General features: G+C 42.2%; 1 protein-coding gene across 1 annotated transcript in view; it reads right to left on the bottom strand.

The window, feature by feature from the left end:
- The window catches only part of LOC111859710 (RIMS-binding protein 2-like), a 66,905-nt gene that overhangs the window by 50,753 nt on the left and 289 nt on the right, over positions 1 to 15,863 (bottom strand). The window contains exon 2 of the mRNA XM_072701475.1: positions 100 to 169. The gene's annotated coding sequence lies outside the window, so the exon portion shown is untranslated. The remainder of the gene's footprint in view (positions 1 to 99; positions 170 to 15,863) is intronic.

The raw sequence follows: 15,863 nt of genomic DNA, 5'->3' as shown, positions 1-15,863 counted from the left end.
GGTAACGGTAAGATTGCAGTTGCCTCGAGTTTATAGGATCTGTCCTACTTTTCATATATCTCTCCTGAAACCTGTAAAGTACAGCCCGTTGCGCCCTACCTCCGATCTGCCTGACGAGGCTCCTCCTCCGGTGACCGAAGAGGGTCCCTCTTCTCGGAAACACGCCCTTCTGGATTCAAGGAGACGTCAAGGAAAGTTACAGTATCTCGTAGACTGGGAAGGTGATGGTCCTGGCGGACCCAGCCCTGAAGGCTGCATTCCACCAGACGCATCCTGACAAGCCGGCGCCGCATCCTTGGGGGCGCCCCCGCAAACGTCATCGGCCGCCGTCGGGAGGGGGGGGGGGGTACTGTCACGCCCACAGGGGCAGGGCCAGACAGGTGCAACACATCACAGGACGATTAGCCACCTTTAAAAGAGAAGTCACCACAAACCTTCCTCGCGAAGTATTGTGCTGTTTCCTAGCCTTACCGAGCATTCTTTCTGTCTTCCATCAACCCATATTCCCTTGCCTTGTCTGTTAGACCTGTGTGCGTACCTTACCTTTTTGCCTTCCCTCCTCAGTCCAGCTCCCGTATCTGACCCACCTGTTCTGCCGAATCCAGCCTCTCCTGTTCGCCCCTCCTTGTGTTCCCCGGTCTTGTGTCTCTCTGTCGGACGGCTTCCCCTGGTATTGACCTCAGCTCACGGACAAAGACTACGATTACGGTACGCTGCTTCTGTACCTACCTGCCAGCTTACCGAGTCGGTGATATCTTCCCTGCCCGTCGCTCTCTCTCCGGTTACCGGGGAAGAAGAACCTGTGAGCCCTCTCTGTGCCGTGGTGGACATTTCCTGTATTCCTGACTACACCGACTCATTAAAGCTCTGTATTCCCTGCACTCATGGATCTCTGCTTCTCTCCCTTGCCTACTGTGACATATGTATTGGTGTCAATATCATTAATGTAAATTAGGAACAATAGTGGTCCTAAAATTGAACCCTGTGGTACCCCACTATGAACGCAGGCTTCTATTGTGCCTCTAATAACTACTCGCTGCTTCCAACTACTCCAAGCTGCCACAGTTCCTAAAATCCCTGCAGCTTTGAGCTTTAGGAAGAGCTGTTTGTGGGGGACAACATCAAAGGCCTTCTGGAAATCTAAGTAGATCACATCGTAGGCCTTTTTGTGATCAATTTCACTTGTAGCTTCCTCAAAGAACTCAAGTAGATTCGTTAAACAGGATCTACCTCTTGTAGGATCACACATGCACATATCACAGGGCCTAAATTCCAGGTAGCCTGAGACAAGGCCGAGCCTGGTACGAGAGGCACCAAAGGGGGGTTACACACACAAACACACACACACAGATAACCAGGGAGGCTAGCACTCCAACTTTTATTGCCCAAAGATTTAGGGACCTACAGACAAGCAGAGTGGACTTCACGGACAGGGGTCCCTCGACTTGGCACCCAACCCCCTCCACATACACTCTGCCTTACATCTCACTCACCCAACAGACGAACACCCTAAAGGAAATTTCATTTAAGTTTGGCTTTTGTATACCCTGTATATTTAGATTTAGATTTACTCACGACTACTAGTCTCAATATACAGATACGTTATGTTTGTATGTGTGCTAACTTTTAGAGAGTCTTCTGTGTTAGAAACCCCCCCTTCTCTTCCAACATTCCTTTGTGGTCCTTATCTGATCTTGGTGGACAGTCACCAAGTTTCTTTGTTTCTACCATGCTATGTTAAAAGAACTGAATTAAGGTGTATCTTATCCATTCTGGAGAAGATGAATTGGCACAAGCCACACCAAACAAAATATGTTGTTTCCAGATGTGCAACTTATATTGATATTACCACAAACTAACGGCCACGCCTATCTATGGATAAGATGTGCTGTTTGTAATAGGAATATTCGATGTAATATCCGCACAAAGTGTAACATCTGTTGAGGTGCAACCCAAAACCCCTGTATCCTATACTGATATGAATCAGTCACATAGATACAATAATTAATTGTTTAATCAATTAATGCAGATGGTATGAGGTATGTACCTGTGAAGCTGGTATGGCATGTTTGGTATCAAACTGATTGTTAATCACCCCTGATTCCAAATCTGGTCAGTGATTACCATAAAAGTGGATGTATCAAAAGTTATAACAGCTTAATGAAAATCATCAGTAAAGGTAGAATCTGGCGGGCCATAAATCCCAAAAGGACTGATACAGATCCCCTTCCGAAAGCCCGCCAAATGGATGGCCAGCCATTGGGCCAGGAGTCGAATTCCTGGTCATCCCTATTCATGGACTTTACAGCATAAAAATCCTGGCACCTCAGAACAACCAGCAGCAGAGCAGAACAACCGCCAACCAGAGCAGAACAACCGCCAGCCGGCGCAGAGAAAACCATCCGCCCGAAGGAGAACATCAGCCCGGGAGAAGAGAAGCCCACAAGAACCCTCCGGTGAAGGCCCAGCTGAACAGAGAACAGCACCCAAGACAAAGCTTCACCAGGAGAGAGAATCTAAAGGGACTCCACTCCACTGCTCCAAACGCCGCGCCTTCCTGAGTGCCATCAGCTCAGCAGCTCTGCCATCAACTGCCAAGACCCCCCCCCCCCCCCACTCTTCAACCAAGTAAACCAACTTCCTTTCATTCTAACAACTTAAGCTGTTCTGTTTAACCTGCTATAAGACTTTAGGGTCGTGTTTCCACAAACTGTGCTTGCTTTGCAGAACAGTATTTCCCATTTCAGGTTACTCATTTAAATCAGGTCATTGCATTTTCATAATTACATTGTTTGTTTTATTCCGTTATTTCGTGTTTGTTGTTTGTGTTAGGTGTAATGTCTGTCTTATGTCAGTTGTAGTGTTAGCTAGGAATAAATGCATGTCTTTTACACAACTTTAGCCTCCGTCATTGTGTGTCTCATAATAAGTTCCTGCCATTGTGCGATCTTGCTACACGCTCTGAACCTCAAACTCGCCTGAAACATCGCGAGACACTCTCTCATTGGCCGTGAGGGGAGCTTCGCTACCAATCGTGTACATTACCTGGTGATGCAGCTCGCTGGACGAGCCTTCTAACCCAGGTTACTAAGCGATACTGGTAATTAGTGAATCCCATTTAAGTCTCACATTAACAGACTCACAGGGATACCACAATTGAGTTTGGAGGAGCCGACCATTCGGCATAACAATTGATTAATAATCAGCATTAAATAATAATTAATTAAGCTTTAATTAATTCAAACATATTGGTGGAGAATATTAAAATTTATTTGAGCTATTAATTCCTACACTCTCCTAAATCCATGTTGATTATTCCTCAGAATGTTATCTGCATCCAGGTAATCTACCATTTTCACTTGGATTATAGCTTCCATTATTTTTCCAGTAATGCTAGTTAAACTGATTAGCCTATAGTTTGCTGGATTACTTCTATCCCCTTTTTTGAATATTGGTGTTATATTAGCATGCTTCCAATCTGAAGGTACTACACCCACAGATAACGATTTCTGGAATATTAAAGTTAAAGGTTGGCTAATAATATCCCTCATCTCTTTTAAAACTATAGGTTGCCATCAGGGCCCTGTGATTTATTTATTTTGAGTTTAGCTAGGCTTAGTACCATATCAGCCTCAGTTATACATATATTGGTCATAGATGACGCTGAATTCGTACTAATTGGTGGTAAGTTACTTGTGTTCTCTATTGTAATCATTAAACTCATTTACTATATCAATTTCATTTTCAAGTATAAGGCCCTTGCTATCCTGCAAATTAGTGATTTCAGCTTTTAGAGCTCTTTTGGAATTAAAATATTGGAAGAAACTTTTATTGTCATCCTTAGCTTCCAATGCAATTTTTCTTTCTACATCCCTCTTGGAAAGTGTAATGTTATTTTTTAACTCTACCTGTAGACTTAGATACTCCTGCTTAATTTTGAAATCATTAGTTATTTTCCAATTGTGGAACAGAGCCTGTTTCCTCCTGACTTTATTCTTAATTTACTTAGTAAACCACCTTGGTAGTCGTTTCCTAGATTAAGTTTTGCTGGAAACAGGTATAAAGTCCTCTTGCACTTGCAACAATGTGCTTTTAAAAAATTCCCATGCCTCTTCAACCGTTTTGCTATTTAACTCCATCCAGTTTACAGTTTCTAGTTTCAGTCATATACCATTAAAGTTAACCTTCCTAACATTGTATACTTTTAATTTCGACTTAACCTCGAATTTAACCATGTTATGATCACTACCGTCCAAAGGTTCTAAAACTTCTAATTTTCCAATCCTATTCTGGTGATTAGAGAAAACAAGATCAAGAAGGGCTTCTCCCCTGGTAGGGGTATTAACAAACTGAGTAAAAAAACATCCATCCATCCATCCATCATCTACCGCTTGTCCGGGGTTCGGGTCGCGGGGGTAGCAGCTTCAGGAGAGATACCCAGACCTCCCTCTCCCCAGCTAACTCTACCAGCTCCTCGGGGAGGACGCCGAGGCGTTCTCAGGCCAGCCGAGAGATATAATCCCTCCAGCGAGTCCTGGGTCTGTCCCGGGGCCTCCTCCCTGTAGGACATGCAAGGAAAACCTCTCCGGGTAGCCGCCCAGGAGGCATCCGCACCAGATGTCCAAACCACCTCAACTGGCTCCTTTTGACGCGGGGAAGCAGTGGTTCTACTCTGAGGCCCTCCCGGATATCCGAACTTCTCAACCTATCCCTAAGGGAGAGCCCAGACACCCCGCAGACAAACCTCATTTCGGCCGCCTGTATTCGCGATTTCATTCTTTCGGTCATTACCCATAGCTCATGACCATAGGTGAGGGTAGGAATGAAGATGGACCAATAGATCAAGAGAAGAAAGAAAAGAACACAGAAGAAAAGAACGTCCAGCCCCTCTCCAGGAGACTGGTTCCAGAACCCACGCTATGTGTTGAGGTGAGCCCGACTATATCTCAAGCTCAGGCTCCTTCCCCACCAGAGAGGTGATATTCCATGTTCCGAGAGCCAGTTTTGTCAGCCGGGGATTGGACCACCAGGGCCTCCCTTAGCCGCCACCCAATCCACAATGCACCGAACCCCTGACATTCCCCTTGCGGGTGGTGGGCCCACCTGGGGACAGTCCCGCGTGCCTCTTTCAGGCTGTGCCTGGCCGGGCCCCATGGGCCAAGGCCCGGCCACCAGTTGCTCGCCAATGGGCCCCTCCCCCAGGCCTGGCTCCAGGGTGGGGCCCCAGTGACCCTAGTCCGGGCGAGGGAAACAGGACTTTGCTTGAATACCTTATCATAGGATTCTTTTTGGATTGCTCTTTGTCTGGCCCCTCCCCTGGGACCTTTTTGCCTTGGGAGACCCTACCAGGGGCAATTGCCCCTGACAACATAGCCCCCAGGCTCACTGAGGCACGCAAACCCCTCCACCACAATAAGGTGGCAATCCAAGGAGGGGAGTAAAGTAAAAAAACAATCCTGTACTAATTCCACCATCTCAAGTTCATTTACATAAGAGCCAGAGACTGTGTCCCACTGTATCCCAGGTAAATTAAAATCACCCATAACCACCACATAATTTTTATTTCTCATAATCCTGATATCGTCATATAACATTCTGCAAAATCAAATCAGATAGATCTAAGCTATCCATACTGTGACGAGCGTGAAAGAGAGAACACGACGACATGTATCTGAATGTTTATCGAGGTGGTAATCTAATGGTGCGTTCGTTTTTCTCTCGGAACTCGGAAATTCCGAGTTGAGTGACATCACGTCCGACAATCTCCCGTTCGAGCTACCACATCTCGGAACAAACATGGCTGCCTCCATGAACACGCTGCTGTATGTTGTTGCTTTATGTTTTAGCAGATTTGGAGTGAGATTATTTTTTCAGAGAGTCAAACCAAATTAAAAGCTTTATAAAATATTTTAGCACATTCATAGCAATATTCTTTTTTCGAGAGGCAAACAAACTACAAACAAACAAAAGACACTAACAAGTCTGGTAAAAATCTGATATTGCATGATAGGATACTGTTATGGTCATGATATGGTATTCGCTAAATCGAACACGTGCAGTTACATTTATAACTATCAATACATTTAACAAAATAAACATTTTTAAAGATTTATAAAATAGAATTATTGTTGAGTGTATAAGCCGCCATGTTGAAATTACGTCACAGGGGCAACTCGGACAACAAAATCTTGTCCGACATCAACGTCATAAAAGAAGCATGTTTCCAACGGGAAGTGGCGTATTTCGTGACGTTTTCATCCAAGTGCCGACTTGGAGAGAAATAATCGAAAGCACCATAAGGTACCCCCGACATACTGAACACACTGTGATGATGACAATTTGTACATGATAGTCTAATACAGGGGTGTCAAACGTACGGCCCGCGGGCCTGAACCGGCCCCCCAAGGGATTCAATCCGGCCCGCAGGATAAATTTGAAAGTGAAAAATTTCAATGAGACATGAACTAGACTTTTTTAAATAAACTGCTATTCCTAAATTGTCCGCTAGGGGCGCACTGTTTTAGACATGGAGCAGCTGAAAGATGAAGAAAAAGACAAAACAATGCTCGCCTTTACACCCTCATTAGCCAACATGTCTTTGTCAAAAAGGAGAAAAGTGGATACTGAGTGTAGAGTTTTCCATGGAAAAATGGACAGCTTCCTATTTATTCACAGAGGTGAATGGGAAACCTGTATGCTTGGTGTGTATGCAACACGTGTCGGTGTTTAAGGAATTTAATATTCGGCGCCACTGTGAGACTCAGCATGGTGAAAAATATGACAGCCTGCAAGGACAACTGAGACTAGAGAAAAATATAAAATATATATATACAAAAAATATAGTTCTGTGAAAATGAATCCTTGCTGTAATAATAGCTAAAAATTGTTCAATTTGTTAGTCACCAGCTTCACTACAAAAGAGTTTGGTCATACATTTTATGTATGCATTTGTTAGGTATGTTTCATGTATAAATCTTATATTTACAGGCCGGGTGATTACTTTCTGTCTTATACATTTAAAATGGCCACCATTTTGGTTTGTAAGATGTGGTGAGTCAATTTAAGTTTTGAGAATTATTACACATTGGAGTAAAAATAATTCCTATATCTTGATTAGTTTATTTAATCTTAAAGTGCAATAGGCTACCATATTTTTCAGTTCTAAATACCTGTGACTTAAAGTTTTGTGCCTTTGTACAAACACTGTGATCACTTGTAATGCACACATGTAAATCATAAACTGAAGCAAATTGCACGTTTTTCTTGAGAAATCTGAAGTTATTCATAACATGTTTTGTAAAAGGATAGTTCATTAAATAAAAAAACATCCTAATGTAATTATACTTCTTTCCACTAAAACAAAGGGGAAAACATGATTTTTTTGTTATTTATAGCTATGATGTGTTGTGCTATGATTTTGATGGTCTGGCCCACTTGGCATCAAATTAGGTTGTATGCGGCCCCTGAACTAAAATGAGTTTTACACCCCTGGTCTAATACATAGATATTTTCGCTTATGTTATTTTTGCAGGCTACAATACTGTTTTGATTGACCTGCTACCCGCTTGTGTGTAATTATACTTCTTTCCACTAAAACAAAGGGGAAAACATGATTTTTTTGTTATTTATAGCTATGATGTGTTGTGCTATGATTTTGATGGTCTGGCCCACTTGGCATCAAATTAGGTTGTATGCGGCCCCTGAACTAAAATGAGTTTGACACCCCTGGTCTAATACATAGATATTTTCGCTTATATGTTATTTTTGCAGGCTACAATACTGTTTTGATTGACCTGCTACCCGCTTGTGTGTAATGAATTACCCACCCGCATACCCGCTCAACGATGAACTACCAAAGGTTATAGATGCCTTCATCCCTAAACCCAACATGCTAATCTAGGAGATCCCGCTGCCCCTCATGCAGTATCCCCTGCAGACCATGGAAGATGATATGGGTTAGAATGTTGGCCAGCAGTGGGACATGCTGTTCTTCGTACCTCCTTAGATAAACTTGTCAAAGTAGCCCTATGGGCTATGTGTCCTTACTAACTTGACAACGTCCGCACTCCTGGCACCAACGTTTAATGTCTGCAAACATACCAGGCCAGTAACATCGCTGCTGTACCAACCGGCTGGTCCTGTCAATTCCCTGATGCCCGTGGTTCTGGTGAAGCTGCGCCATCAACACTGGCCTCAATAAGGCAGGCAGGACTAACTGTAAAAGTTCCTCCCCCCCATCAGGAGCTTTTTTGCCCCATCCAGGCACCCCCACTGGACCAGAGCCAGAAGCCAAGTATTGCCATGACAAAGCATCTGCGTTCTGGTTGCTCTTGCCAGACCTATACTTAATCTCATAATCAAAGGCCACCAGCTGGGACACCCATCGTTTTTCTGTGGCCCCCAACTTAGCAGTGGATAAATGACTGAGAGGGTTATCTGTAAACACAACACACTTCTGACCCAGCAAGTACTCACGGATGACCAAACAGTTCATGGTAACATTTACTTATAATATTCATCCCCAGTACACCAGGGACCTGAGACGAGGAACCCCCAGATTGGTCCTTAACTACCAACACCCCACACCCTGGAATATCCTTATTACAAAGCACAACATCCAGTTCCAAGTAGCCAAGATACGGGACTGCTATCCCATTAGCAGCTCTAAGCTACAACCACTGATACTGCCTCAGGCGATCCTGTCCCCAAGGTTCAAAATAACGCCAAAAGCAAGTCTCTGTAACAGATGATATCATAGAACCTACAGGCAAGGCATGTCCACACCCCCCATACTGACAGTTATATGTGGACAAGATGATATTACCCGGGGCAAATTCCCTATACCCCCGGGCAAAATACCTGAGCGTTTACAAACCCCATCTGAACTGCTGCCCAACAGATCGGTGGCTGCTAGTTTCCCTGTACCTGACTAGGCTGGGTAGTGCCTTGAATGGGCGGGGCAGAACTAGAGGTAATGGCAGCCTTAGGACGTGATGGAACCCTCTGGCCGTCACACTCACAGGCAAAGTGTCCAGGCTGCTGGCACCTCCTGCAAATAACAGGACTAGAAAAAGATCTACTCTGCATAGAGGCCTGGAGAAGACCAACACTATGGGTAAGACGGTCAAGCTGCTCTTGTGTTTTAAAATCGCCTTCAGCTCCACCAATTCTGAGTTCAATACAAGACTGCTAGCTAATGATCGAGCCTCCCCTTGAACTCCATACAGTAGACTATATGCAGAGGGGACAGAGTGACTACAAGCCCGCATAGTTACTGGCATACCTTCACGTTCCCACCTAATGGCCTCCTCCCAAACCTCAAGTAGAGTTGCCGCCAGTAGGTGATGTACCAGCTGTTTTAACTCTTTACGGAGCGCCCCATCAATAACGTATTGTATGAACTGATCTCGCAACATCACCTCAGAATTTAAAACAGATGAGGTGCAACCTGCTTGATCTTCCCCATTAACTTCATCAACGCCAGGGAAAACTCCAACAGGCTCTCACCCTCTTGTTGTTTCCTAGAAAAGAAAGCGTCCTGTAAGGAGACATGTGACTGGGCACACCCATACAACTCACGCAAAATAGCTAAAATTTTCTCTGGATCCTTTCTTTCCTCAATGGGCCGATGTTTAATTTCCTCCCTTGCTTCTCTTTCTAAATGATCAAACAGAAACATTAAATGCCTGATCGGCTAGGGAAAGGAAAAGAGCCCTCATACAGGCTTGCACTTCATCCTCTCACTTGTCCAGACTCTACCCAGCCCTACCAGTAAAAGTACTGTAGAACACTTCCTATCCCCAGGGATCAAAATGAGTCTCTCAGTTGATACATTAGCAAAAGATGACACTGGTACGGACTGGGAGGCCGTGGCTTGGCCTAAAGCCCCAGCCTGCTGTCTCAGCAAGCAGTCATTATCAGCTCGAAGCTGGGCAACCCTCTCTCAAAGTTGCTGCATTTCCTCATCCATGTTCACTACAATGACCCACGCCCAACCAGAAGTCAAATACAGAGATCCAAATTTTCTAGGACTTAACCCGGATCCCAAAACGAAAGCTGTTGCTGTTTTGCACCACATCAATCTAAAGCAACTAATTACAAAAATGGAACACAATACAGTGGTACCTCAGAACTCAAATTTAATCCGTTCAGAACTCCGGATCGAATCCTAAAAGGTTCGAGTTTTGATCAAATTTTCCCCATAAGAAATAATGGAAAACCAATTATTAATTGGTTCCTGGACCCAAAAAATTACATCTAAATATGTTTTTTTTTAGCATTTAAACACATAATGGATAAAACAAGAAGAGCATATACTGTACTAAACACATCTAAGCACATTTATCAAAACAGTAATTTGTAAAGTAAGAAAATAAATGTATCCAAACGATGTGTAAAGTTACAAAAAACAATTCACCAACCATTCTTACAAACAAATTTGTTCTTAAACCCCACGTACGCACTTTTTTTTACGAAGATTCTGACATTCACCAATGTTTTCTTATCTGAATTTGTTCTTAGCTAAGAACAGAATCTATGCACACGCAAAACCATTTGTACGCACTTTTGAGTAATGATAGTTTGTTCAAAATAATCGGTTATAGCAGTTTTCTTCATTCTACAGTTGATAAAATGATAGTATTTGAATAATTTATAAAAGTAAAATATAAAAAATAATTTTAAAGTGTAAAAATTATTTTCATCGTAGTAATGGCAATCATGCAGATTTTAAAATAGGTCTGTTTCTGCGCATTGGCCTTGCTATCAAAATGGCATTTCTGTTAATTCTTGAAGAACTTGCCAATCGTGCTCTGAGAAGGGGACGCTTGTTATTCAGATTTATTTGGCACACAGCGTTCACAGAGAAAGTGATATCTTTCCATGTGTCAGCTTTCTTGGGGGCTTTATATCCACTGGTTAAACTACTAAATAACATGTGTCTATTTTCATTTACCTCCTGTACAGTACAATCCAGTTATAATGAACTTCAAGGAACCTGGCAAAGCAGTCCATTATATCCAAAGTCCGTTATGTCCAGAGTTGCTGTATGCCCAGAACACAACTACAGGACACCATTTACTCATGCCACACCCCAGCAGACACACTTGTGGTATAGATTATTATATTGTACATGTAGTAATCCAACTTTACCTAATCAGATGCGTGACTATTAATAATCCCGACTCCGTATCTGTGCTGGATATCACCGGCACGCCACGCGCCATGTCGGCGGAGCCAGCATGTCCGTTATAGCTGAACAAAACTACAGCTAAAAGTGGCCCGGGGGACCAAATTGTTTGTCCGTTATAAGTGAAATTCTGTTATATGCCAATCCCCTATATCCGATGCTTTTTCTGCATGTTCTTAAAGGCGCATGCCGGGACCAGCGGACCTCGTCCGTTATAGATGATATTCCGTCATAAGCGAGTGCACTATAACGGGATTTTACTGTATTAACACTTCTACTTCAGCATTACTTTTTTTTCCTCTTAGTGCCAAGCGGCTCACAGCCTGCACGTCTCTTCACCATTCCTTGCACAAGGCCCTACAGTCTCATGCCCTTTTATGGGAAATTGCAGGCCGTTTCCCTATGCTAATTAGGACAAACTGGCACGTGCCTTCAGTTACGAAGACGTGGGATTCACCATTCTTAAGAACAAAGGTGCGAACAATTCTGCTACTTGAGAACACGTCATGAATCCGACATAGGTTGTTCTTAACAAATTTCACAGGAACAAATTCAAGAGAATTCTTAAGAAAATATTGGTGAATGAGGCCCAATGTGTCCTGCCCCGATTGTCTGCTCCTTCCGTTTGCCACGCCCCCTCATTAACCCCGTGTGGAATCCCTGTGTGATCAGCTGTTTCTGGTTGTTGTCATTAGTCCTCTGTATTTCGTCCGTGTTTCAGTTTGTTTCCCCAGCCCGGTCATCGTATTGTCCATCTGCGTTTTGCCTGCCTTACCTGTAATTAAACCCCGTATTTCCCGATACCCTGACGTCTGCGTCTTTGTCTCCATTCCATCCCCGCTCGGCATGACAATATTATTACTGTATAATTAAATGTATTAATGGTTTATTATTAATATTAAAATAATTAATAAGAAATCTTTATTTTTAAATGTATTTTATTATATAATAATAATTACTGTCTATCATTGTCTAAATGTATTTTTACTGTCTAAATATATGTATTCAGCTAGTGTAAACATGCACGATGCTATAATAGCGAATGTGAGGCTGTGAGTGAAGCGTTACCCTTTGTTTCCGCAGAGAGACGTGCCGAGTGACTCATTTCCCCGCCTGTACAAGTTATCTTAGGTCGGTGTTCATGGTTTGACTTCTGAGATTCAGATCGAGTTCTAGGTAATTTTTTTTCAAACTGGTTGCTTCAACTTTTAAGAAATTCAAGTTCTAGTGAGTTCGAGAACTGAGGTACGACTGTACAGTACATAAAAAAAGAGAAATCCAAGTCTTACCACGTTTTACTGTGCATCCTGCCGACTACGCCAGATTGTGGCAAAGCAGCAAGAAGAAGGGGGGGACAACATGACTACGTCCAGTTGATCACCCACACAAGTCCAATGCGCTAAGCAGCAGGCATGGATTCTCTTTTACACATTTTATTACATAAATCAGAATAGGCCTAATGAATAAATAATAACAGAAGCTCTATAAACCCAAATTAACAAGATACCTATATGACAACATTCTTTATAACCAAACAATTAAAACTTAAATTCAAAAATTACAGACCAATTAAAATTACCCAACCAAAAACAGAACAACACAAAACAATGAAAGAAATCATTCACGACTAGGCAGGGATACCTTTACAAAGGGGAGACAGACTAGCTGATGGTGTATCCCCATAGTCACACTACTCGTGCACACTCAATGACGTTGGTGCAATAATCCAATAAAAACCACCCACACACTCTAGAAAGGCACACATTAGCCACACGAAATCCTTCAATACACAAACATGCAATGATTCGGTCCCACCATCGGATGACTCTAGCCAAACCATTCGAACCACCTGCACCTACCCAATCGATAACACAAATTAGGGAAAAGAATACAACCAATACGTAAACAAAAATCCAATCAGAGCAAAACAGCAATGCCCACAAAAACCAGCCTCTTTGCCCACGAGGCTACTCATTAATGCGCCCGCTCCGGGTTCCAGTGACGACCATCTCACGGAGCCTCGCTGAATTAATTGGGGGAACCAATACACCCCTCGGGGATAATGGAAGGCGAAGTCATAGTTCCATGCTACAAAACCAACGTAAATAAATGCACACAAACAAACATTACAATAAGAAGCCACATACCTGCGCTACAAGAAAGCACAAAAGTAGCAAGGAAAGCCACAAAACCGAAGGCTGCTGCTAGAAATCTACACCAAACAAAAGAAAAGTAAACCCAACAGTAGAAATGATTAAGAAACTGCAGCCCCCTACTGTAATTAATTAAGACCTACCAAAACCACACCAAAAGAAGAGAAAAGGGGAAGATGCATGACCACTGCCATCGTCCCAATCATTCAACCACAGCTTTTCTCTGCCTAAATAGCACTGGCAATTACCAGAGGACCAATCCCACTACCGGACCAAAATAAAGATGTCACTGACGTTTCTACCAGACCACATACAGTATATTCTATACAACAAGGAAAATTCTATCAGCAAAATGGGGGTCACAGTCTATACCACTCCTATTTTGGTTGACTGTGGGGGACAATGCACACCCTTTGATTTTCAGATTATGTATTTACATATATATTTATTACTAATAACACTCGATATAGTCATGTGAAAAAGAAGAACTGTCAGTTCTGGGGTTTTACATATCAGGACATAACAAAAAATAATCTTGTCCTTACCAGGTTCACCGTGTCATTATTTATTTAACAAAAATGTAGCCAAAATAGAAAAGTCGTGTGGAAAAACTAAATACACCCCATGATTAAATAACTTGTAGAACCACCTTTAGCAGCAATAACTTGAAGTAATCATTTTCTGTACGACTTTATCGGTCTGTTGTAGATTTGCTGGAGTGCTTGGAATCATTGTCCTTTTACATGACCCAGTTTCAGCCAAGCTTCAGCTGTCGGACAGATGGCCTCACATTTGACTCTACAATACTTTGGTATATTGAGGAGTTCATGGTGGACTCAATGACTGCAAGGTGCCCTGTGGCCTGTACTACGAAGCGGGATTACTGGCTTATCGGGGTAACTTGTCGGATTTACGGTACCACAGTTTAAATGGACTTCATATTCGTTCACTTACATTTTTGCCCAGACTACCTTAAATCCGAAAAGTTACCCCGATAAGCCGGTAACCCCACTTCATAGTACATCCCCCAGGTCCTGTGGCTGCAAAACAATCCCAAAACATAATCCCTCCACCACCATGCTTGACAGTTGGTATGAAGTGTTTGTGTTGATATCATATTTAGTTTTTGCCAAATGTGACATTATGATCTTCACCCTTACAGTATGTTGGTAAAATTTTTTAAAGATACATCAAATACTTTTACAGTTATTACGTTAACAGGAAAGTGTCTGCAGCAGCGCTGCTCCCAAAATCACATGTGTTCCCTTCACAATACCAAGTGTTTTCTATAGCCTCCCCTTCATTCTTTTGCTGCCACATAACGCCACTGCTTCATATTTGGGGCAGTTTGTCTCAAAATTAAATGTGGTATAGATCGTCATCCATATAATAAGTAGTAATAATAATAATTACTTTTTGACTTATCACATTCAAAAGGTCAAATGTCCTTTGCAGATACCCTTCCCTTTTGCTACCACTAAGCAGCGTTATTTCAGTTTTGAGGCAATTTCTATCAAAATTTGACCAATTTCAGTTGTTCATCAATGTGTCTCCAAAGTTTAAAGAAGATCCTTCAATAATTTTTTAATTATTATGCTATGGGGTCAAGTGTGAAAACTGCACTACTTTATTTTTGTCTTTTTAGGAAATGTAACAGATTAAATATTTTTTAAAACTGAAAACATCATCTGGGATTTCAGTTACAAGGTAAATTTTTATGCGTGGCTAGCCCTGATAGTGTTATGTTACTTCTGTTCCTCTTTGCAGTATTTTTGCCACATTTTGCAGTCCTTTTGCAGTCTTTTTGCATCATTTTGCCTACTTTGGTAGCTGCAACCTCCGGAAGCACAAGACTCTGCAGAGAGTGATACAGTGCACTGAATGATTCACCAGGACAATACTGCCAGGCCTGCAGGACGTCTAAACCCATTGGTACAAGACCAGGGCAAAACAGATAATTGCAGACACATCTCATCCAAGCCATAGACTTTTCCAGTGACTGCATTCAGGCAAACGCATCCATAGCCATAAGGCCAGAATGGAGAGGCTGAGGAGAAGATTTCCCCTCGGGTCATATGAACTTTAAATTTTGCTTAATCATTGTCATCTTTCACCATTGTCATATTCTGTATTTGCATTACCCAGGATACATGGTCTTTAATTCTGATTATTATGCTACTGATACTGCATTTACACTTAACATCAATACTATGGAAGGATTTTGCATCTAATTTTGCACACTTCATACTATACTCATACATATTTTATTGCCCTTTGTAATAGTTTTCATTTTTTATTATTATCCTCTATTTTATTATTTTTCTAAACATTTTCCGTTATAGTTTATATATGCACAGTGTTAGTATTTTGCCACAATAACATTTCACTGCCATAGTGCTATACAATTGTGTATGTGACAAATACAAATCTTGAATCCTTCAGTTGTTCACCCATAAATTGTGTCTTTTATACAGGTTTGCAACACATTAACACACTGCCAGTATAAAAGTTAGAATAACTGC

This window comes from Paramormyrops kingsleyae, chromosome 17 (assembly GCF_048594095.1).
Source record: "Paramormyrops kingsleyae isolate MSU_618 chromosome 17, PKINGS_0.4, whole genome shotgun sequence".
Classification (NCBI taxonomy): domain Eukaryota; kingdom Metazoa; phylum Chordata; class Actinopteri; order Osteoglossiformes; family Mormyridae; genus Paramormyrops; species Paramormyrops kingsleyae.
Note: the sequence above shows the minus strand (reverse complement) of the source record. Positions and strands in the feature narration are given on the sequence as shown.